Below are 23,881 nucleotides of genomic sequence, written 5' to 3'. Positions count from 1 at the left end.
GCATGCTCAAGATTTAGGAATAGGGGTCAAACATAAAACAGTCAAACCCTTTAGTCCTGTAATTATACTTTTAGGAATTTAGCCTAAAGAAAATTCCCAGTAATGGGCGCCTGGGTGGCTCAGTGGGTTAAGCCGCTGCCTTCAGCTCAGGTCATGATCTCAGGGTCCTGGGATCGAGTCCCGCATCGGGCTCTCTGCTCAGCAGGGAGTCTGCTTCCTCCTCTCTCTCTGCCAGCCTCTCTGCCTACTTGTGATCTCTCTCTGTCAAATAAATAAATAAAATCTTAAAAAAAAAAAAAAAAAGAAAAGAAAATTCCCAGTAAAAGGAAAAAGCATACATATGTGAAAAAGTTTATTGTAGAGACACGTGGGTGGCTCAGTCGGTCGATCGTGCAACCCTTGATCTCAGGGTTGTGGGTTTGAGCCCCACCTTGGGTGTAGAAATCACGTAAAAATAAAATCGTTTAAATAGAAGTTTGTTGTGACATTACTTATATTAGGGAAACATTATAAACAATTTGGCATAGGAGAAATGGTTCAAGAAATTGAGGTATGTCAACTTGATGGAATTTTATGTGGTTGTTAAATCAGTAATTATAATGATGATGTGCAAACATAGGAATATGTTCAAGTGTATCGTTAAGTGCAAAAAGAAAGGTATACAATTTTTAGCATTTAAAATGATATGCTGGGGGCCCCTGGGTGGCTCAGTGGATTAAGCCTTTGTCTTTGGCTCAGGTCACGGTCTCAGGGTCCTGGGATCGAGTCCCACAGGGGGCTCTCTGCTCAGCAGGGAGCCTGCTTCCCTCTCTCTCTGCCTGCCGCTCTGCTTACTTGTGATCTCTCTCTGTCAAGGAAATAAATAAAATCTTAAAGATTTTATGCTAGTTCCATCCCCATATATGAAGATCAGAAGAAAAGCTGAAACCAGTTGTAAAAGAGAGTGACACTGTTTGAAATTTTTCTTTAAATTCACCCTTATGCGATTACAAAGAAAGGTAACAATTTCAGAAGAGGTGGGGAGAGGTTCCTACAAAGAGACAAACAAATGTGCTCGAGGGACAGCCACAGAAAATGCTCGGTCAGCCCCTAGTAGTTGCTTAGGGAGGCGTTGTGGAAGATTGGAAAGAAAGAGGCGCTGGAGGCGAATGTAGCTGGGCTTGAAGCCAGCCTCCACTTCATACCAGAAGTATGAGCCCAGACAAGTTATTTAACTTCCTACAGTTGAGTTTACATAGCTGTGAAAATGGATGAGTAATGCCTGCTTGTGCCGTTGTTGGGGGAGCGGAGCGAGTGTGCTTGGCAGCAGGTGTGAAGTAGGAGCCTAGCGAGCCGGGAGGGTCATGTAAGTGATGCTGCTCTTTTACTGTATTTATCTTTTCATAATTATTGATCCTACAGCAGAGAGAAGGACATTCAGCTAAGAGACAATATCCGCAAGTGTGTTTCTCGCAAATGGAAACCACACGATTCTGTCCAGGACAGAAGGGAGTCAAGGGAACGAAGACTCTTTCCTCAGCTGGATGGTCATCCAGCCGACTTAAGGACAGCTTGACTGATAATGACATAGTGTGAAAAATATCCCAGTTGCAAAACTTCTGCCGCGCATGGCAGAGACAAAATTGGACATCAAAAGGTGAAAGCCAGAAAAAAATTTTGGAAAGTAGAGCATCTTCTATATTATCTGTCCCTATGTTATTTTTAAGAATTGGTGATACGGTGCAACGGGGGGCAAAAATTTAGTGTTGGCTCTTATTAATCCAGTGATTTGAAATCAGCCCAGGAAGAGCAGACTGCCCTGAAATTTGCCCCCTGTAGCCACACCAACACAATTTGCCAGTTACACGTGGATGTCCGGATTCTCTAGCGCTAGGGAAAACTCAGGTGGAGAGAAAATGTCCTTACAGATCCTGAGCAGAGAGACTCAGTGGCCACCTGATGCAGAGAAAGCCTGTGACCTCAGAAAGTCTGTCTGTGTCTTCCCAGGGACTTCAGGCCAAGAGGATGGGGACAATTTTTCAATGACACCCACCCCCTTTACAGGGGAAAACATCAGGACCTGTTGTACCCAGCCCTCTCGGCTTTTTTCTTTTTCCTCTTCAAAAATCTTTCAGTAGTAATGGCAGCTCAGAAAACTGGCATTATTTTAGCATTAAAATGCAGATTTTGTGGCTCTCTTCTGCTGATAGATGTAATTTCAAAGGAGACTTCTTTTGCTGGGTATTCGCTGTTACACGGGGATTTGGAGAGTTAAGTCTTCACTGTCTCTGCTGTCAGAGAAAAGGAAAGAAGAGCTGCTCTTTCTATCCCCTCTTCACTGTGGGCCTCTGTCTCTTTTTGTACCCTGGAATTATGGCAACAGGGGAAACTCCAGGTGGTTATCCCACCAAGCCTCTGGAGGCAGGCTGAGCTCTCCTTCAAACCTCCGAAACAGATGCTTGTTGGTCATGGTTGTAAAGCTCTCAGGATAGGCATTCTGCAGCCGCGCTTGTTAACGCATATCGGTGCTTAACCTTCTTTCATTTGAATACTTAAAAAAAAAAAATTACACCAACAATAGTAGAAACTTAAAAATGAATACTCCAAAAACCCATGCAAAAGCTCTCCGTCCCAGTAAATCATCTGTAACCATGTTGCTAACGTTTTAAGTTTATGGCAGACAGAGCTGAAATTTAGGAGACACCATTTTATAAAAACGGAGCATTTTCGAGGGAGAGTTACAAGTAAAATCAGTTCTCTTCCTCTTGGGGCAGGTAAGGCTTCACTAAGGGTCTTGCCTTCAGAGACCCCAGCTAAAACTAAAATGCCAGGACCTTTAAGTCACATTATGATTTCAGAAACATTAAAGCAAGGGAAAAAATGGTCAAGGATGATTACAAGATACACTGACTGTAACAAACATTCCAATTTCTTGGAGACATTAAAACATGAAAGAATGTGCTTCTTAGTCTTAATTAAATCCAGTAACTTCCTGTGAGACTAGGATTTTGTGCAGCACCCAGTGGGGGAATCCCAGGTCAGGATAGCTGTGTTTTAACAGGAATGTTCTGAGAGCTCTCCACTGTAGGAAATGAGCAATGTGGTAGACAGGAGGGGAGAAGGGATATCCAGGAGCTGCCACGGGTCTTTGGAAAGGAATGGGCAATGTCCTCATTGCCAGCAGTGTAAGCACTGACTAGTCGAGGAATATGCTGACACAGTATTGGAGAGAAGACAGACAGACACTGGGAGAAGGGAAAAGTGTTCATTCTACCAGGCTTTCAAATTTTGAGGAAAAGGCTCTGGCTTGCCTGTTGAGAGGTATCATGGAAGAGCAAAAGATTTCTGTATTCTGTAATTAGGTGGCAGAGAACAGATAATAAGTGTTGAATGTCAGTTGTGTCCAATTTTGGCTGTGTAAACTCTACCGAGTTTCTTAACCTACCTGAACTTTGGTATCTTAAGACATGAATAGAATTACCATAGTAATAACAGCAGCTATCTGATAGATTATACTTGGGCATCATGTAAGAGCTGATTATGATGGTCTAACCATGTAAGGCTTTCTTTTCTCACACTTCCTGGGAATTCTAGAAGTAGGTATTGTGGGGAGATAGAGTGACATCAGGAGGATAACCTCTTCGATCCTGCTGTGTGATTCCTCTGTGTGAGGCTTCTGTCCTCATCAGGGTCTCCTGGTGGTCCCAAGATGTCTGCTCTGCCTCCCACTGAACTCTCCATTCCAGGCAGGAAGGTGAAGTAAGGAAAGGAAGAAAGAGAAGCCCCGAAAGCTTGCCCAGAGATCCCTAGCCAGCTTGCAGCTAGAACCCATGGGTGAGCATCATTCCACACGGTCACTCTTAGCTCTGAGAGAGTTTGAGGAGGCAAGTGTTAGTGGGCCCTTTGCCACCGCGATTAAAATTGGGAATCTGTCAGAGAGAAAGGAGGCAAATGTGGACACTGGGTGAGTACCTAGGTATTCAGTGCTGTGGGGGCTAGGAATGAGATAACACGCGGGTATGTGCCCAGCTCTGTGCCTGGAAGAGAGTAGGCATGCAACAAGTTGCCTTGTTTCTACACTTCCCAATGCAGAAAATGGCTGATCTCTTCCCCCTTCTTCAGTGGGAAAATATGTTGTAACTTGTGGTCATACCACCAGGTGGCATGGAACCAGGAGGGAGCCAGAAATTTGGCTATGAAAGCATTGGCCCAACACACACAGTGGAGAAGAATGGACAGGACGTCTTGGGATAGGAAGTGCAGGTGGACATGGGTGGATGCCGGCTTGTAACCAGGACTGCTTCAGCAGGAGAAAATCTGTGTTTGGATTAAAGTCCTTGCCTGACTCTCCCGGCTGATGGGTCTTGTCCCCCGGGCACTCCCAGGGGGAACACTGCACAAGTCACTTGTACCACTTAATGACCGTACGCCTCTTTTATTGTTATTTTCATGTGTTTACAAAACCCAGACTATGAACTCCTTTAAGACAAGGCTTTGCACCTTGTTTATCTTTGCGAGGTTGCCAGGCCTAATCTTTCCAATGGTTCAGGACCTTTGGGAGCCTGCCAGGTCAGCCCGGAAGTGTGGAGTGGGCCTGGGGTCAAGATAGAGCAGCACCCCTCCGGTAGACAACACCTGCCTCCAGGCACTCACTTTTAAATAACAACCAAGCAAACATTGGGAAACAAAGGGTTTTATGGCAACAGCTACTAGTACTGTCAACATACACACACACACACAGGCACCCGCTTGCACTTTATCTTGTGCCTCCTGATAAAGTCCACTCTCTGGAGGAATTATTGTCAAAAAAGCAAACTCGAATCTGATCAAACTTCTGGCTCTAACTAGCAGTTTACAGGAAAGAAGGAGATAGGGGAACATGTGAAATGTTACCACAGGAATGCTCTCAGTGAGATCCAGACTGTGGGAAACCCTAGTGGACTAAAGGACCCTGTTCTTTCAACAAATCAATTGTGAGGGAAGAAAACATGTGAAGGACAAACCTATACCTTAAAAGAGACCAATTGTCATATATGCTTTATTTGGTTCCTTATTCAAGCAAACTATAAAAAAAATATTTGAGACAGTGAGAGAAATTTGAACTGACTTGATTAGGGAATTATTGTTTAAGGTGCAATAATGATATTGTGGTTCAGTTTTTGAAAGGATCCTTATCTTTTAGAGATGCATACTGACATAATTTAGAGATAAAATGATACTAGAGATTTGCTTCAGGATAACACAGTCTGTATAGAGGGGAGTGGACGAGATGGGGGGAAGACTCACTAAAGACAAATGGCTGTGGAAGCTGGGCAACAAGTGCAGAGAAGGTCTTTGAATCACCTCTGATTTTTGCTTATGTTTGAAATGTTCATAATAATATAATAAGGGGAAATCAATGGGCCAGCCAAACCTAACCCATGGCACATGGAGAAGAGTTTACCATGCATCTGATGGAATTCAAGCATGTGGACCTCTCACTACACAGGCCTCTTCCAAGAGAATTTTGTATTCATGATTTTTCTTCAAAAGGGCTCCCCCAGATTGTAAAAGTTTCAGGCATCACAAAAGTTGGATCTACTCTTAATGGCAGGCAGCCAGCTGACTCCCATTTTAGGCATTGAGTAAGTGTTCACCAGTATAATTTTTAAAAACACTTCTTTTTAGATTTATTTATTTATTTGAAAGAGAACGAGAACACACAGAGGGAGAGGGAGAAGCAGACTCCCCACTGAGCAAGGAGCTTGATGTAGGACTCCATCCCAGGATCCTGAAGGCAGACGCTTAACGGACTGAACCACCCAGATGCCCTGAAAATTCTTTCTTTCTTTCTTTTTTAAATAAAGATTTTATTTATTCAGTTAAGACAGAGAGAGCGAGCATGAGCAGGGGAAAGGGAGAAGCAGACTCCCCGCTGAGCCACGACCCCGATGTGGGACTCAATCCTAGGATCTGGGATCATGACCTAAACTGAAGGCAGATGCTTAACCATCTGAGCCACCCAGATGCCCCCGAAAATACTTTCTAATGAAGATTTTTCAAATTTGCACAGAAGTAGGCTTGATGTATAATGAACTTCATGTACCCTTCTCCCAGTTCAAGTTATGAATGTTTTGCTAAATGTGCTTCATATTTTCCTTTCTCTTTCCTCCTCCTCTTTCCCCTCATCTTCTTCCTGCTTCGTTTTTACCCTTAAGTAGACCCTTAAGTAGACCCTTAAGTAGTTCTATATGTTTCTCCGTTTTCTTTCATAACCACAATATCATTATCAGATTCAATAAAATTAACAATAATTCTTCAACATTCTCTGAGACACAACCAATTTCCCCCAATTGTTTCAGAATGACTGGTTCTTAAGCAAAGGTCTCTAATCAATGCCAGAAAGTGGAAATCAGAGCCATTAATGAATTCTGTGCCCTTTTGTGTTTCACGTTAAAGCCCCATTTTCCCTGCCATCACAGGTGGTACTGAATGAAAATATTGACTGCGAAAAAAAAAAAAAAAGAAAATATTGACTGAGCCAGCCCTTTTTGTAAAATGGAGTTGTGCTTGTAAGATTTGTATCATTGTGTGTGGGCTGCCTGGGTGGCTCAGGTCATGATCTCAGGAACCTGGGATCCAGCCCTGCACCACGGAAAAAGAAAAATCTCTGCTCAGCAGGGAACCTGCTTCTCCCTCTCCCTCTGCGGCTCCCCCTTGCTGGTGTTCTCTCTCTCTCTCACAGACCCTTTTAAATAAATAAATAAATAATCTTAAAAAAAAAATCATTGTCTTTAATGATGGCCACTGAGGGTGAGTAAACAAGGTATCAGTATATTGGCTAGAAGAAGAGCTTATTTAAAATATAAATAGATCAGGGACAGCTGGGTGGCTCCATAGGTTGGACATTGACTCTTGATTTTGTCTCAGGTTATGATCTTGGGGTCATGGGCTCCAGCCTTGCCTTGGACTCTGTACTCGCTGGGAGTCGGTTTGGGATTCTCTAATTTCCCCTCCCTCTACTCCTCCCCCTCAACTACCTCTCTAAAATAAGTAAATAAATAAATAAATAAAACCTGGTATTTGCTGTCTGTTCCTTGTTTCTACAGACAACAGCTAGCATTCTGCCTTGAGTTGTGACCTTTATTTTTTGCCTTGCCACTCTATTTATTTCATGTATCCTTTCCATCCTATTGTTATGGACAGAACTGTGTCTCTCCAAATTCATATTTTAAAGTCCTAAACCCAGACATGACTATAGGTGAAAATGGGGCCTTGGAGGTAATTAAGGTTAAAAGAGGTCCCAAGGGTGGACCCCTAACTTTCATCAGTCCCCAGCCCTGGTGGCCCCTTGATCTTCAACTTGTTGGCCTCTGGAACTGTGAGCAAATAAATATCTATTGTATAAGCCTTCCAGTCTCCGGTTTTTTGACCAGACTAATACTCTGTGTAGACTATGCTATGTAGAATAGAACATATATGCTACTCAGTATACTGAACATACTTCATTTTAATAGCTTCCTAGGCATCACAAGGTTAAGGACCAATAAATGGCATGCGGATGCACATTTGTGCGCACACGCAGACACACACATCTTCAGATAAAGGTCAATGAGGAAGAGGGAAGGGAAATAGTCATCAGATTTGAAATGAGTGGGTCTTTAGGGACCTTATTAAGAACACTGCTTCTGTGGCATACAGAAATAAAGTATATCTTGGAAATTATCTAGAAGCGAATTGACTTGTACTGGACACTTTAAGAGGTTGTATTAGAAGGGAAAGGACATGTAGAGTCATGTAGAGTCAATGTCAATTTTGGGTTGGTATGTGCCTATTTTAAGCAGAGGGAATAAATGAATGGGGAACATCGAATGATCTAAGATGTTAAATGTGGAAGGAATCTCAGGAAATCATCTGTCCAATGGTGGAAGATGAGAGTGAATGCTGATGAAGAGGAGGGTCATTGAGTTCACAGTAGAGAAGGGGACTGTTCCCCCCAGTGGGTGCAATTCTGGTCCTTCAGAGAAAGCTATAAGGGAAAGTCATGATGTGGGAGGTGGAGGAAATTCACGAGACAATGGTAGTGTGTTAGGAGCACTCGTATGACTCCGATCATTTCCAAAGACAAGTTCAGTGAAGAAGTGAGTAGAATGTAGGAGGAGGTGACATGTGGGCAGTGAGGGTTGGAATTAAAGAGGCAAAGAGTCTTCCTGAGTTCTTTGGCTGGGATGACGACTTTACTCTCCAAATGGGGAGCAACAGGTATAAACCTGGCAGGTTGGAAACAAGGGCACCTGTCTCTGACCCTTTCTAAAGTAATGTTGAAGAGTTTTCTTAATATCTTGCTATCAGTGATGTTCTTGGACCAAAGAAGTTTCTTAAACAATATAGAAGTCTCTGTACACTATTGGGTCTGCTTTAACTGTTCTAACCTCAGTATTTCAGAGACTCTCTCGCTTAAAAGTCTCTTTTTTATACCTCTGTCCAGATGACTGCCTGCCAGCACCTTTTGCCTACTCACTGGATTCATTCAGTGCTGTCTTCTCTCTTTCTATTCCCAAGCTTTTAAATTCTGGCCATCCTGGGTTTCACCTCATTGACTTTTGCCTACAAGATAGATACAGAGAAGACAAAACGACTTTACGTCTGAATGGCATGGCCATTTTCTCATTGCATAAAGCTAGGAGGAATCTGAAAATCTATTTAACCCTACCTGCTCATTTTATAGACGTTGGTGTGTGTGTGTGTGTGTGTGTGTGTAGGGGGCTTGTGTTCTGTGGTCAGATGAATACAGAAAGTACCAAGTTGAAAAAGTCAAACAGGTGCAACCACTTTAGAGAACCATTTGGCAGTTTTTATAAAGTTCAGTATGTCTGCCCTCTGGCCCAACAGTTCATCTCTTAAACATTTACCCAAGAAAAATGAAAACATATGTCTACAAAAGAACGTGCACAAGAGCGTTCATACCTGTCTTATTCATGGTAGTCAAAACTTGGAAACAACCCAAATGTCCATTGAAAGGATAATGGGTAAACAAATCATGAGATGTGTATACACACACACACACAAATGGAATATGGCCCATCAATTAAAAAAATGAATGAACTACTGATATACACAACACCATTGATGAAACTCAAAACTCTCATACTGAAACAAAAAATCTCATGTTGAGCAAAAGAAGTCAGACAGCACTCCCTCCACCCACCACCAGAAAATCCATACATGATTCAGTTTTTTTGTTGTCTAAGACGTAGCAAAACCAGACTATAGTGATGAGAAGTCAGACACTAGCTGTTGCTTGACGGGGGATTTGCAGGAATAGCGAAATTTCCTGGGGCGTTGAAAATGTTTTCTATATTTTGCTTTGGGTGGTGGTAGATTGAGTATTCAACTCTCAGTACTCACGGAACTGAACACTTAATGGACTGTGCATATGCTAATTATACCTCAATTAAATCTTTTAAAAAGTTAAGCATATTTCTTTACTATGGGACTTCTCAGAAGTGTTAATCAAGTAAATATACATGGTACATCTTTAAGAAGGAGACAGGGTAGGGAGTGTTTCTTAAACGTATTTGAAGTCAGGCAGCTCTTTGGCAGGCGAGAATTCTACCACTGAACCACCCATGCACAGGCAGCTCTTTGAAGGAACATGAGGGAACAGAAGATATTCTAAAGGATGTTTAGGCTTGCACATTGATCTTAGTGCATTTCACTGTGCTGTTTCCTGTTGCTTAATTCCTTCCTTCTGCTTAACGTAGGGATGGAAGGCTCATGCAAATCCATCCCGCAGCTGGTGAGCTGTGGTCCAATACTTCTGCCTTCCCATTGGATCACCACAGTCCATTGCCTTCAGTGGCAACAGACCCAGCTGACCAGGGCAGAGCATGGCCATCTGATGGGTTTGCAGGAATTTTTGCCTGGAGCAGTCACCTAGATCATGTATTCAGCCATGTACACATCCATTCACTAGTTTCCAACCCACATTTTTTTTAAAGATTTCATTTATTTATTTGAGAGAGAGAGAGAAGTGAGTATGAGAGGTGAGAGGGCCAGAGGGAGAAGCAGACTCCCTGCTGAGCAGGGAGCCTGATGTTCACAACCCCAAGATCGAGAGTGGCACACTCCATGAACGGAACCAGCCAGGCATCCCTATTCAATAGAAGCTTTAAAATAAGTATTAGTAAATTTAAAATGGCTCCCAACTGAATCCATAAATGGCAATAAAAATTTAAAAATACAATCTTAAACTAAATAAATATAACATTGCATATCATGGGCATTTTGAATATTACGTTATAAGAAACCGGATCTTGTTTAAATCCATAGAGCATGTTGATTTTTTCGTTGGTTTTTTTTTTTTAAGCAGACAATTGACACCATTGTGCTTAGGCTGCAAGTTCTGACCAGATTTCTGTGGGTTGTGGTTCCAATGTCAGTTCCATTGGCAAAGTCTTTGCAGCGCTCTTTAGATTTTTCCTGAATGCTCACCATCTCATGGTTGGTCTGGGGTCCAGATGGTGATGTATGTGTTAGCTCAGTCCTCAAACTCTTCCTGCTGTTTGTGGTCAAATTTAAGCATGCAGAGCTTGGGGTGAGACTCCCAAATTAGCAAAGAACTTCATGGGTTTGTTTTCCCAACCTCCTTTCTCTCCCTGATCGCTCTGGTATATTCCAGTTTTTCCTGGGTATTCTCCTTTTTGTTCATCCATCCAGAAGTCTAGGGTCTCATTTACCCTGCTCTTTTGCATAATTCCTGTGACTCTGCCCATGGCCCGGGCCAAGAGGTAAGTGCACCCACAGAAGGAAAAAGGGTTTGGGGACCATTCCTCCTTAAACTAAAGAGGAAGATTCCCCTTCCTTAGCATTTTCTATGCTGTGGAACTTCCATGCTGCTGCTGTCACTGCCAGAAGACTTCCTTCTCATATCCTGACACTGACCTAGCAGGCTTCTGCTAGAGCTCTGTTCACAGTGGTTCTCACTTCTGGGTTTCGGATGGCCTTGAGTCCTGTGCAGGGATCACCAAAAGGAAAACAAGGTAAATCCACAGGCAATTTAAAGGTTCTTTGAACTCTTGTTTTCTTCCCCAATTGAGCTGACACTTTTTACTCTTTAAAAAAGTTCTCCAATAATAGCTCTGCATTGAACGCAGCTCTTCTAGCTGTATTCAATGGGAGAAATAGGATGGAGTGTGCTTACCCCATCTTACCCTGAAATAGAACCTGTGCACTGACTTCCGCTGAGCCATTTCTCCAATATCCTCTGGGCTTAGGACTGGGGACACTTTCCTAGCTACAAAAGTAGAATGGGTATGTCACGATCAGCATTTATCAGCATTATGTGAGTTTTTATGTTTGTGTGTTTATGGTGCTAATTAAGTGCTGAAAAAAGATGTGGCTGGCTATTATAGGCAATACAAAAGGGGTCAAATCCTTGTCCTAGACTGTGGTGGAGGTCACCAGGCTCTTATCTCTAGTCACTGCTGATGGGAGCACAGCCCTCTCCCTGGTTCAGCAATTACGGTACTGCGGGTAACAGTGGGTCTGCAGCTCTATTCCTACTGGTCTTTGGGCACATGAAATATTCTAGATGTGTTGCTCTCAGCCCCAAATCTCTTTGTAGGTCTCTTTGAAACTATCTTTTCTTCTCTCTTCCTTTTATCCATTTCTTCCACCAGCCCTTTTATGGAGTAATATGACTTTAGGAAAGAGTGATCGGAGCCAAACAACAGAAGGGGACAGTGGCATGTTTATATGAAGAAATGAGGTTCTTACATGTTGCACGTGTGATGATCTAGGCTGAGGCAGTCTTCGGTGCGAAAAAAAGCTGCAGTGCAGAAAAGTCTTAACTAATAAAGATATAGTTGTTCTTGCCAATGTCACCCAAGGGATAAACATCCTGGCAGCCATAAAATCTCATTAGTCCTGCCAAGGTGAATGAAGAAATGTAAAGATTTGTAGCCCGGGTCTGACTAAGCCATTATCCCAAGAATGTCTCAGCTATGCGTTATGGGTCTATTGGAGGATTTCAATTTACCTGTAGTAGGTTTGCTTTCTTTTCTTCTACTGAAGGAAAAGCATTCACTCGGGTTTATTGTTTTGGATTTATTTTTAGGGGACTAAAACCATCATAGCACTCCCTCGAAAAAAGTAAAAATACCAACCACTTGCCAGTTGTCCCCCAGGGCACGCAGCCGTAAAGGAGATTGCTGCTTACAGAGTGGCAGGGGTCAGCCTGGTGGGTGCCCAAGCTGAGTCATTTGTGAATCCATCTGTGGTTGCAAAACATGCTGAGAATCTAAGAAAAAGTCAGAGTCTCTGATAAAGAGACGTTTAAGTATTAGAATATTTCCCTTTTCTATATATTTGGTGAGTCTAAGAAACATTAATTCTCTCCACGAATGTTCACTCGGTACTTCTGAGTGACCAGTTAATACGGCATAGGGCACACGCTAAGATCCTTTCTCTCTCAGAGCTCGTGAGAACACGATAGCTCTCTTGGGTGGCCGTGTCTGAGCCTCAGCTCAGCCTCCAGGTCAGAAAGTTTAGCTCAGTCTTCAGCTGCGTGGGTTCCTCACTTCCCACATTCATCTGGTTGCCAAGTCCTCCTGATCCTATTTCCCAAATGCTTCTCAGATTTCCTTTGTTTTCTCTGTTCCACTGTCGCTGGGTTTTCTCAGGCTATTACTGTAATTGCCTGGACTGCAACAATTTCCTCCCAACCCAGCTCCCGTCAAGTCACATATCTGAGCGCATGCCTTCCCTATTCAGGGTTCCTTCACGGTTCCTTATTAGGCCCCAGAATAAGGCCTAAACTAATTCCTCAGCACGTTACCCTGGCCCCGGCGTCAGCCCCGGCTTCTTCCCCCTTAACGTCTGTCTGCTACTGGACCTGTGGTATTAGCCGCTCTCTGGGAAGGCCATTGTATTTCCTCATCCCCATGACTTTGTTCCTGCCATCTTTCTGTTTTTAGTTCTTCTCTCCTTCTCCTGCCTCATAAAATCAGATTTGTCCTTTAACACCCAGCCCGAATGCTCTCTCTTCAGTGTGGCCAGTCAGTAGTGTTAGCAGCCATTTCTAAGCTCCTGTGCAACTTTGTTTAGATATAATTCATTCATTCACTCATCCATTCACTCATTTGATCGTTTATGTGATGTATTCAGTTTAAATAATACTTTGTTACAGGGCCATAAGCCAGCTGCTGAGAATGCAAAGGTAAGACATCATTCCTGTCCTTTCCGGATGTAGTCCAATGGAGAGTTGAATTTGAGTATAAACATACGCAACGAGAGAAAATATAATGGCTTAAGGGATAATGGCTTAAGTGTACAAAGGGGTGTGTGTGTGTGTGTAGTCTAGGAGAAGCCCTTAATCTGTCTGGGGGGTTCTGGAAGAGCTTCCAGAGTGCAAAGCATTTGAATTGAGACCCCATGGTGAGGGGGGAGGGGAAGGTTTGGCCTGGTAGACAAGTGGCAGGTGGGAATTTCGGGTAGAAGAAAGGCACAAGCAAAGACACTGAGGGGTGACAGAGCAAGGCAGCCATGAGGCAGGAGAGCCCTCACGAACAGAATGCATGTGGGCGTGAGGTGGCCATAGACTCTGTGGAAAACGGGCTGCACGTAAGCCCGCCTGCCTGCCTGCCTGACGACCACAGATACCACAGCAGAGGCTGCAGGACTCCTCCTGCATTGGGTGGGAGGTGAGAGTTTGCACCGGGATGAGATTCCAGGAGCAAAGCATCTCGGGAAGATGTGTGCTTTTTGAGATGCAGCTAAAAATGCCAATTTATGGTAAAGTCGGTTTCAACCATTTTTAATCTGAAGCGTCCTCTCACTCCCCCAAGTGAGTGCAGTGTTAGTAGAAGAGCGAGGTGTGTGTTTCTTGGTGCTTGGGCCAGTATATAATTAGGTCTTCCCACTCGCTCTTGCTTCTTCCCTCTCTTCCTGGAAATTGCCAGAAGATAGTACTTGAGGTATGTAAGTGTTGTTGAACATTGACTGGAAATAGTAAGTTCTAAAACTTAAAAATAATTAGAAGATATTCTATCTTGTATATATATGGAGAGAGATATAACTAGAAAACATATATCTATAACATATCTATATATTTTATGGAACTATAAAAATATATCTATGAAACAACTACACTTATTTTATATTTAGCCACGTGGTTCTTCGTTATGTTTCTGCTTCCCACCTGCTCTGTGGGCCATGGCTTACACACACACACACACACACACACACACACACACACACACAGCTTCTCCATTCCTGATGTAACACATGACTGCTGGATCTGGACCAGCAGTCTGGTCCCGCACTGGTTCAGAAGGTGTCAGGTGGGGCTTGAGCATCTGTACCTCTAGTTAGTTGTCACACAAGTCCCCAGATGACGCTGAGGCTGCCCAACAGGAGACCACTCACTCCAAGTGGGGCTGCTCTATGTGTCACTATCCCCATCATTAAATTCAACACAGAAAGCACTAATCCATGTGTTACTTGCTGAGTTGAAAGGCATTTCAAGGGATTATCAAGACTAATCATTGCTTTCAATTACTATCCAGGGCACAACTGTGTCTCCTCCAAAGAGGTGTTAAGCAAAAGCAGATGATTGCAATTTCGTGTCCTGATACTCATAGAAATAAGAGGTTGGTTGCTCTGGTTTTTACATTTTGTTAATTTAGCATAAGAAATTATCCCTAATACAATGTGAGATATTTTATCCTACACATAATAAATGATACAGTCTTCTAAACCAATAGTGAATGTTGTGGGACTAAAGTAACAATTAAACTTTTGTGTGTGTGTGTGTGTGTGTAAGATTTTATTGATTTATTGGACAGAGAGAGAGAGAGATCACAAGTAGGCAGAGGGGCAGGCAGAGAGAAAGAGGGGGAAGCAGGCCCCCCTCTGAGCAGAGAGCCTGATGCAGGGCTTGATCCCAGGACCCTGAGATCATGACATGAGCGGAAGGCACAGGCTTAAGGCGCCCCAGTTAAGCTTTTTTTACTTGACCTTCAATCTGCAATTGTCGCTGTTCTATATGTTCAATAAGACTGTTTTTTTCTTTTCAACTTTACCAAGGAATCATTAAGGTAGAGTCAATTTCATTTACTTAAAAAGCATTCTATCCTAACCTTTTAAACCCTATGTACTAGGGTAAAATGAACTAGGGTAAAACCCTCTGTACAGGGTAAAATGAACTATGTACTAAGTTACCAATGACTTATTAATTTACAAATATTCATTATTGCAAATAAAAAATAATTTAAAAAGCCCTACACAATTGGGAATACTATATGACCTTCCGAGGGAATGAGAAACGAATATGATTTTATCTTACTGCCTGGAATCTACTGGACACAGGATGGAAAGGCAAGAGAGAGCAAACAGGAATTGGGATGAGGTAGTACACCAGGACATCGGAAGAGCTTCCTGGAAGCCTGTGGGGACTCTGTCCTCTAGCATCTAAGAAGAGGGCTGGGAGGAAGCAGCAGAGCCCAGACACCCTCAAAACCTCAGGAATGCATCCCGTGCTGAATTGGGCCCAATGTGCTCAGACATCAGAGGATTAGTCTAGGGAGAATTTGGGCTATGAGAATGGAGCGAAGGGGCCAGATCTTTGTCATGCCTTTCCCGCCTGTCACTTCTTGTTCCCAATGTCCTCACCTTGGTCCAGGACCTTATCACCTCATACCTAGATTATTACTAAAAGCCATCCAACTGTTCTCCTTTCTTCTGTTCTCTGCCCACATGAAGCTGTCTTTTTTTGTTTGTTTTGTTTGTCTGTTTGTTTAAGATTTTTTATTTATTTCACACAAAGAGAGAGATCACAAGCAGGCAGAGAGGCAGGCAGAGAGAGGGGAAGAAGCAGGCTCCCCGCAGAGCAGAGAGCCCGATGTGGGGCTCGATTCCAAGACCCTGGGATCATGACCTGAGCCAAAGGCAGAGGCTTCAACACACTGAGTCACCTAGGTGTCCCTTGTTTTTTATTTTTAAAATATACTAAATATTTTTATAGGCACTGAGGGAGATGCTATATACAGTGATAATTATAGCAAATATTTTTGGAGTTCTGACTGTGTGTGGGTCAGGCTCTGTGGGTCTGGCTGGTACTATGGTTATTCCCATTATCCAGCCTAGGAAACCAAGGCACAAGAAGGTGAAGTCAGAGCCAAGGTCAGACAGCTTTGGTTAGGCAGCTGGGCCTGCTACCCAAGAGCCTACCCACAGCGCACACTATGTATCATTTGTAGAAGGAACATGTGAGATGTAGACCCTGTTGAGAAATAAGTAGCAGAATTGTAATAATTAAAGGCCAGAGAAAGAGATCTTGAAGACCATGTAGGGATTTATGCCTGACAGATGGTGAGATGGAACCTATCTTCTGTATAATGAAGGTGTTACAGCCTAACGAACTCGGGAGAGACAAGAGTTCATTATCTGCAGGGCCTATTTTTAGATGCTGTTTCTTATGTTATTATAAGGAAAATGGAAAGTCTCCAGTTTGATTATGATAGGCATGACCTTAATTATTATTTTTTTAAGATCCTTACCCAAAGTCTGTGCATTTTGCTGAGTTTTTCATTAAAAATCTCCTTCTTGGACTTAGCAAATGCTTAGTCTTTTCCCCTTCAATAGTTGGAAATTCTCCCTTGGGGGTCCTAAGCTCTTTAAATATTTTTAGGTTGCCAACTTTCTTCTGTTGGCTCTCCGGGAAGCCAATTTGGTTGCAAGGCCCCTAAGAGTAGTCCAGCTCCATCTTTTGGAAACCCATTGCATCACAATAAAATGCTGCCTAATTATTGCCTTTGTGGGGTCCCAGAGGCTGGATATTTGTCTCCAGGCTATGCTGTGGACTATAAACTCTTCTCAGATGAAAGATAAACATCTTCATTATCTAGCTCTCCAGGTCTTATAACAAGAGTTTACTCCCACCAAATTGTTTCCAGTCTTGGGAGGAAGCTGAGCAAATGAGACAATGTAATTCATCCCCAGATAATTTCTAATGGGACCAGTGTAAGAGAATGTCCCTTTCTGGTGATGCCCAGATCTAAAGAGGGATCCTGAAAAATCAATTCCTTTTATTTAGTTTGTTTCTTCATTTCTGGTATGAGAAGGAGTTCAGAGAGGAGTAGTGCAGGAACTGTCACTTTGTTTCCAATGAAGATGTAAAGTCAAAGGTCTGGATTTTTGCTGGATATTTTCTTCCAATAACGACTTCTTTAAGAAATTTGAGTCCATAGCTAAACCTATATTTTTATTGGAAACTAAGTACTTTTAATAGACATGAAATATTGCTCACTATAAAGGTAAAGTTTGCTTATTTGGTTAACCCTAAAATGAAACAAATGGAGCACTATTTGCAAGAGCACTGGAATTAAATGGAAGATTCTTTCCTTGTCATCAGTGGGAAAAATTACAGGATTGGCCGCTTACAGATTTCATGCTTCTGAGTTTTTTTTTGTTGTTGTTTGTTTGTTTGGTTGGTTGGTTTTTTATAAAGGTATACAATTTTGTAATCCCGATGATGTAGGAACTTACAGCAGAATGTTTTGAGAAGCGGATCTTTGTAGAGAAACAGTGACCAGGACAGGACTCGGTGCTGCTCGGGCTTCTCCTCCAGGTTCACCATCTTTTCCCTCATACACATACTGCCCGCGCTTTCCGCTGATGCTAGCTCCAGAAAGGAGGTTGGCTATGGATGCAAAGTAAGGACTTTAGGATCTTTGTGGTTTAGGGTCCAACGCCTGGACCTCTTTCCCAGGAGACCTCAGACATACTCTGCTTATATACCTGCCTTCTGGAACAAACCTGAAGTTTCTACAGTGGGCATCCTCAATCTTAGCCTCAAATTAGAATCACTTCGGGAACATAAAAAAAAAAATGGATGCCCGGGCCCTTCCCCATCCCCACCCACCCCCACTGAAATTTTAATTGGTCCCAGTGGGGTCTAGACACCCATGTATTTAAAGTAGTCCAGGTGAGGTTAACACGCTCTAACATTGAGAATCTGCTGCTCTAAGTTCTCTGTGAGAAGAAAGAGCTTCCTTCTCCTTCACTGGCCTGCTGTAGAGATGGTAACAACGGGGGTATCACAAAGGCAAAAATATTCGCAAAATTACTGAATGACTGCAGTGAAACACATCCTCAAAGTAAAAAGATGATAAAGAGTCTTCTCATTATTTTGCTAAAAAAGATGGCTAAGATCAGACATCTGTGTATTAGCATCCCAGTTACAAAGGACTTTCACACAGACCCGGGGTTCTGTCCCGTTAAGCATCCTGTGAAGCAGTTAGGGAAGGTATTACTATGCTCATTTTTTATAGGTGAGGAGATATAGCTCAGAAAGGATGAATGATAGGTCCAAGAGGACACAGCTAAGATGTTTGCAGCATTGGGGTTAGAATCCAGATTTCTGATTGCTGTTCCCTTGCAATAAATCAATCGTATTATAAATTAGAATCCCATACAATTCTAGTTACTTACTGTGTGACCCATAGGCAGTCAGTTAACTTCTCAGTAATCTCATCCGTAAAATGGGAATAATACTCGTACCTACCTTATAGGGCTGCTCTGGGATCAAACAACATAATGCTTCTTATAGACAATGAATCTCAGGGGCGCCTGGGTGGCTCAGTGGGTTAAGCCTCTGCCTTCAGCTCAGGTCATGATCTCAGAGTCCTGGGATAAAGCCCCATACCTGGCTCTCCGCTCAGCTGGGAGCCTGCTTCCCCCTCTCTCTTTGCCTGCTGCTCTGCCTACTTGTGATCTCTGTCTGTCAAATAAATAAAGTCTTAAAAAGAAAAAAGAAGATAAAACTCAGTATCAATATAAGCCACTGCTATTAATATGAACTAGCGGGAGAAAGCATTAGTTTGAGAGAGGTCAGGTTATTTCTAATGCTGTTTTCTAGCATCTGGGATTTGATTTTATTTTTAAAGGTTTTATTTATTTATTTGACAGAAAGAGAGATGGTAAGAGCAGCAACACAATGAAGAGGAGTTGGAGAGGGAGAAGCAGGCTCCCCACTGAACAGGGAGCCCAAGGTGGGGCTCAATCCCAGCACCTGGGGGTCATGACCTGAGCCTAACGCAGACTCTTAATGACTGAGCCACCCAGGCGACCCAAGAATTTGGGATTTTAAATTAACACCATAGCGTGTAATTTGTTGCCTCGTAGTATTTTATTCTTTCCAATATGGTCTGCATATATTTTTGGCCTGGTTTAATAGTGAATTTACCAGCCAGGATAACAGAATTGACCTGAGAAGACTGGGTTTCCCAGAGTCAAAGAAGTGTCTGAAAGTGAGACACTGAATCCATTTTGAATTCACACTTCCCTTCCTGCTGAACTCCGGAATTTTCTGGCTCATGATGGCGTCTGCAGCAGCTGCTGCGTGTGTCCTTAACCACCCCTGAAGTCTGTGACATGTCACATTACCTCATTTTGGCTCCCTGGGCCTGTTTTGGAAGGCCCTGAATGAGTCACGTGGGATACTTGATCAAAAATCAGTTGAACAGCTCTGTCCCTCTGCTCTACGCTGGGCCTCACTGTTGGAGAGTAGACCCAGATTAGGAGAGAGATGTCTGAGGGATGTCTGAGGTTTCTCTCATCAGAGATGAAATAGGGAATCGGTTAAGAGAAGGGATGCAAGAAATGAGTTCTTTCAATCCCACTTAACATCATTCAGTCCACTGTCAGTGAGACACCCGATGGCACTTAGTTGTAGTTGTAAAAACGCTCCTTATTTATGATAACAGGTCCTTTATGCCTTTGTAAAAATGTATCACTGTCAACTTCTGTCTTTGTTTTCATGATTCTCTCTAGCACAACGCTCTACATACAATAGATTTTCAGTAAATGTTGTCAGGAACTTCTTTTCCTATGACACTCATTCATTTATTTATTCATAGAAGAAACATTTATTAGGTCTCGACTTTATGTCAGGTAGTCTGCAAAGGCTGAGGATACATGACCTTAGTCAGAGTTCCCATCCTCAGGGGCACTGATTTAGTGGGAAGCAGAGATGAAAGCGGATGACTGGAAGCAGGAGAAGTGAGAGTTTGTGGGGCTCCAGGAAAGGGACTGGGACAAGGCAATGAGTTCCAGAGGGAAAGCTTGAGCTGATTCTTGAAAAGCAAGAGGAACTGGTGAGGTGAGAAGGACAGTTGGGGAGAGTGGTTATAGGCAGAAGCAGGAGGCATATAGGCACCAAGATCTGGGACCATGAGGAGTTTGGAGAGAAGAGAGGAAGCAAAAACGGGCACCATCAGGTCACGATATACCCTGAACTATATCCTGTAGGCCAATGTTTTCCCACATTCATTAATAGTTCGTGAATTCCTATAAAAGAAAAAGGGAATAGTAGAGAAGTAGTGAGAGTGAGTTTTATTTCAGAAACTTGCATGTGTTTGAGATCTACATTTGAGAGTGTGTATGTGTGTGTGTCTGTGGTGTGTACATATATATGTATGCCTGTACTGACTACAGAGTTTTATGATAAAAAAAAAAAAAAGTTGGAGAACCTCTACTGGAGGCTGGAAGTGCCATTGGTATTTACTCAGAGGAATGACATGATTAGATTTTCATCTTAGCACAGTTATTCTGGCTGCAGTAGGTAGAATGGATTTCAGTGGTTGGAGTGCAGCATGGTGGCCAAGTGCTAGAGCAGCTTTCCAGTAGGATGAGGTAGGAGCCACCTGTTTTGAATGGCGGATGAATGAGATAGAGGGAGCATGGGTCCCTGGTGATGACGAGGGACGGTGGTACCATCCCTGCACTGCCTATCCAGACTTCCAAATGAGAGAGAAATACATCTCTAGGCTAATTGAGTCCACTATTATTTGGGCTCGTAATGACGGGCTAACCAATATTCTTAATTCCTATGCCTGCCTATGCCAGATGGCCCGTAATCATCCCCACCTCCTGATAGTCACGCTTCTCGGTAATCCCTCTCCCTCGAGTATTCGTGGGATCTGTGACTTGCTTCTAACCAGTAGAATATGCAAGATGAACAGATTACTAGATACTATCCATGAATATTATTATTCATAAATAGATTACTGAAGACTCTATCTATCGCCCTCGCCCCACAAGGACGACAAGAACCCTGGTTCGGATGCATCTTCTCTCTCTTTATTTCCGCAAGTCTACACACTTATATACGCTTACATGACCAATCAGCGAGCAGGGTATAGGAGGGAGCGAATCAGGCTGTGCACCTAAACGAACAACTTCGCTAGCAACCAATGCTGTTTACTTCCTCTTTGGGCGTTCCGCTTAGTCTCAGGAGGCAATCCTAACCTGGCAACTAGCCAGGCGCCATCTTTTAATGGCGGAGGTCGCCCTGGCCAGGGGCCTGCCTCTGACATCTATCAAGTTTTAATTCTATCAAGTTTATTACTAAAGATTCTATACTGAAGAATAGATTACTGAAGATTCTATCAATTCTATCAAGATTCTATCAAGTTTCGCTATCACAGTCTCACCTTTGCCGATTTTGATGAAGTGAGTTGGCATCTTATGAACTGATCTGTGAAGAGGTTCCGATAACAGAGAACCGAAGGCAGCTGACAACCAATAAGGAATGAAGGCCCTCTGTCCAGCTGCCTGAAAAGAGCTGAATCCTGCCAACTACCATGGGAGCTTGAAAGTGGGTTCTTCCCAGTCAAGCTCTCAGATGAGACTCCAGCCCTGGCCAACACCTTGATTGCAGCTTCAGAGACACCCTGAAGTGGAGAATGCAGGTGAACTGTGCCTGGATTCCTGACCCTCAGAAACTGAGATAAGAAAAGTTTATTGTCAGGGTGCCTGGGTGGCTCAGTGGGTTAAAGCCTCTGCCTTCGGCTCATGTCATGATCCGAGAGTCCTGGGATCAAGCCAAAAAAAAAAAAAAAGAAAGAAAAGTCTATTGTCTTGCACCTGTAAGATTGAGGTAATTTATTATAATAGAGAACTAATATACTACTTAATTTATATCTGACTTCCTCTGCTTCCTTGGATTCTGCTTAATTTTCTTGGCTTGACAATACTCATATAGTGAAACCCATATTAAACTCAAATATACCTTAATACTTTCGTACTTGTTAGATCAGCAAAAACTAAAATGTTGGATAATTCCAAGATATGGTGACATAGAAATTCTCTTGTTCTGCTGTTTTGAATGTAAATGGATACAACCAGTTTAGGAAATAATTTGTAAAATCTAGGAAAATTGGAGATGAACATGCTTTGCTATGTGTCATTCTCCTTCTTGGTATAAATCCTATTAAACCTTTTTTTTTTTTTTAAGATTTTATTTATTTATTTGACAGAGAGAGAGATCATAAGTAGGCAGAGAGGCAGGCAGAGAGAGAGAGGGAAGCAGGCTCCCTGCTGAGCAGAGAGCCCGACTCAGGGCTAGATCCCAGGACCCTGAGATCATGACCCAAGCTGAAGGCAGAGGCTTAACCCGCTGAGCCCCCTACTAAACCTTTTACACATATGTACAAAGTAACCTCCAAGAATATTCATTGTACAACCTTTAGATTAGTGAAGTACCAGGAGTATGGCATTGCTTTAACAAACTCTTAAAAATGCGGAATGGCAGGGCACCTGGGTGGCTTAGTTGGTTTTCTGACTCTTGGTTTTGGCTCAGGTCATGATCTCAGTGTTGTGAGATCAAGCCCCACGTTGGGGTCTGCATTCAGCTTGGAGTTTGCTTCAGATTCTCTCTCCCTCTCCCTTCCTCTCCCTCTCTCTTAGTCTCTCTCAAATTAAAAAAAAAAAAAAAGTGTTTAAAAAAATGTGGAGTGGTGGGGTGCCTGGGTGGTTCAGTTGGTCAGGCATCTGTCTTTGGCTAGGTCATGATCCCAAGGTCCTGGGATGAGCACTACATATGCCTTCCTACTTAGCGGGGAGCCTGTTTCTCCCTCTTCCTCTGCTTGCCACTCCCTGTACTTGTGCGCAAGCTCTCTCTCTGTCAAAAAAAAAAAAAAAAATGTGGAGTGGCTTTGGAACTGGGTAATGGGTAGAGGTTGGAAGAGTTTTGAGGTGCATGCTAGAAAAGGCTGACATTGCTATGAACAGACAATTAAGGGTGATTCTGGTGAGAGCTCAAAAAGAGGAGAGTTTTAGGGAAAGCCTCAATCTTCTTAAGTAATCCTGAATGGAATGGTGGTGGAACCAGGATGGTAGAGGCCATTCTGATGAGGTCTTGGATGGAAATGAGGAACATTTTATTGGAGAATAGAAGGATGGCCATCCTTTATAAAGCAGAAAACAACTGAATTGTGTTCATATTCCAATATTTTGTGGAAGTTAGAACAAGCAAATGTTAACCTAAATAAAGTGGTAAACTGAGGTAAGTTCAAATGACCTAAAAAATGGAGTTTATCCAGGAATAGCAGAAGAATACAACTTGGGAAATGGCAAGCTACAGGTCGGTCCATTCAGTGTCTGGGACGAATATTTATGGGCAAGGAATGCAATGAAGGGAAATTTGAGCCAGATTCCAAGCAGTGAGTTTATTGGCTTCAGGATGGGGAGAGTTTCTTTTTGCATGTTTACTGGTCAGGCACTAAGTCTTGGTCTTGGGTAAATGAGGCATTTGGTGGAAATCAGTCTCTTGGTTCTTAAGTTCTATTCTCCTGAGGATTCATTCTTTTTTTTTTTTTTAATAAGGTTTTATTTATTTATTTGAGAGAGAGCGTGGGCAGGGGGAGAGACAAAGGGAGAAGCAGACTTCCCGAGCAGGGAGTCCTAGAAGGGAGGCGAGGTTTGATTCCAGGATCCTGGGACCATGACTTGAGCAGAAGACAGATGCTTAACCAACCAAGCTACCCAGGCACCCCTGAGGGCACATTTTTGAGATTCTCCATTTCATATCCTCTGGCTCCATTTGAGATTGAAATCTATTCACACTGTCAATGAAATTGGA

The 23,881-nt window shown here is 42.9% G+C and overlaps 1 protein-coding gene across 1 annotated transcript in view; it reads left to right on the top strand.

The window, feature by feature from the left end:
- Positions 1-1,267: 1,267 nt before the first annotated feature.
- The window catches only part of KATNAL1 (katanin catalytic subunit A1 like 1), a 119,285-nt gene continuing 96,671 nt past the window's right edge, over positions 1,268-23,881 (top strand). The window contains exon 1 of the mRNA XM_059378173.1: positions 1,268-1,345. The gene's annotated coding sequence lies outside the window, so the exon portion shown is untranslated. The remainder of the gene's footprint in view (positions 1,346-23,881) is intronic.

Source organism: Mustela nigripes, chromosome 15 (genome assembly GCF_022355385.1).
Source record: "Mustela nigripes isolate SB6536 chromosome 15, MUSNIG.SB6536, whole genome shotgun sequence".
Classification (NCBI taxonomy): domain Eukaryota; kingdom Metazoa; phylum Chordata; class Mammalia; order Carnivora; family Mustelidae; genus Mustela; species Mustela nigripes.
This window is presented reverse-complemented; position numbering and strand designations above follow the sequence as displayed.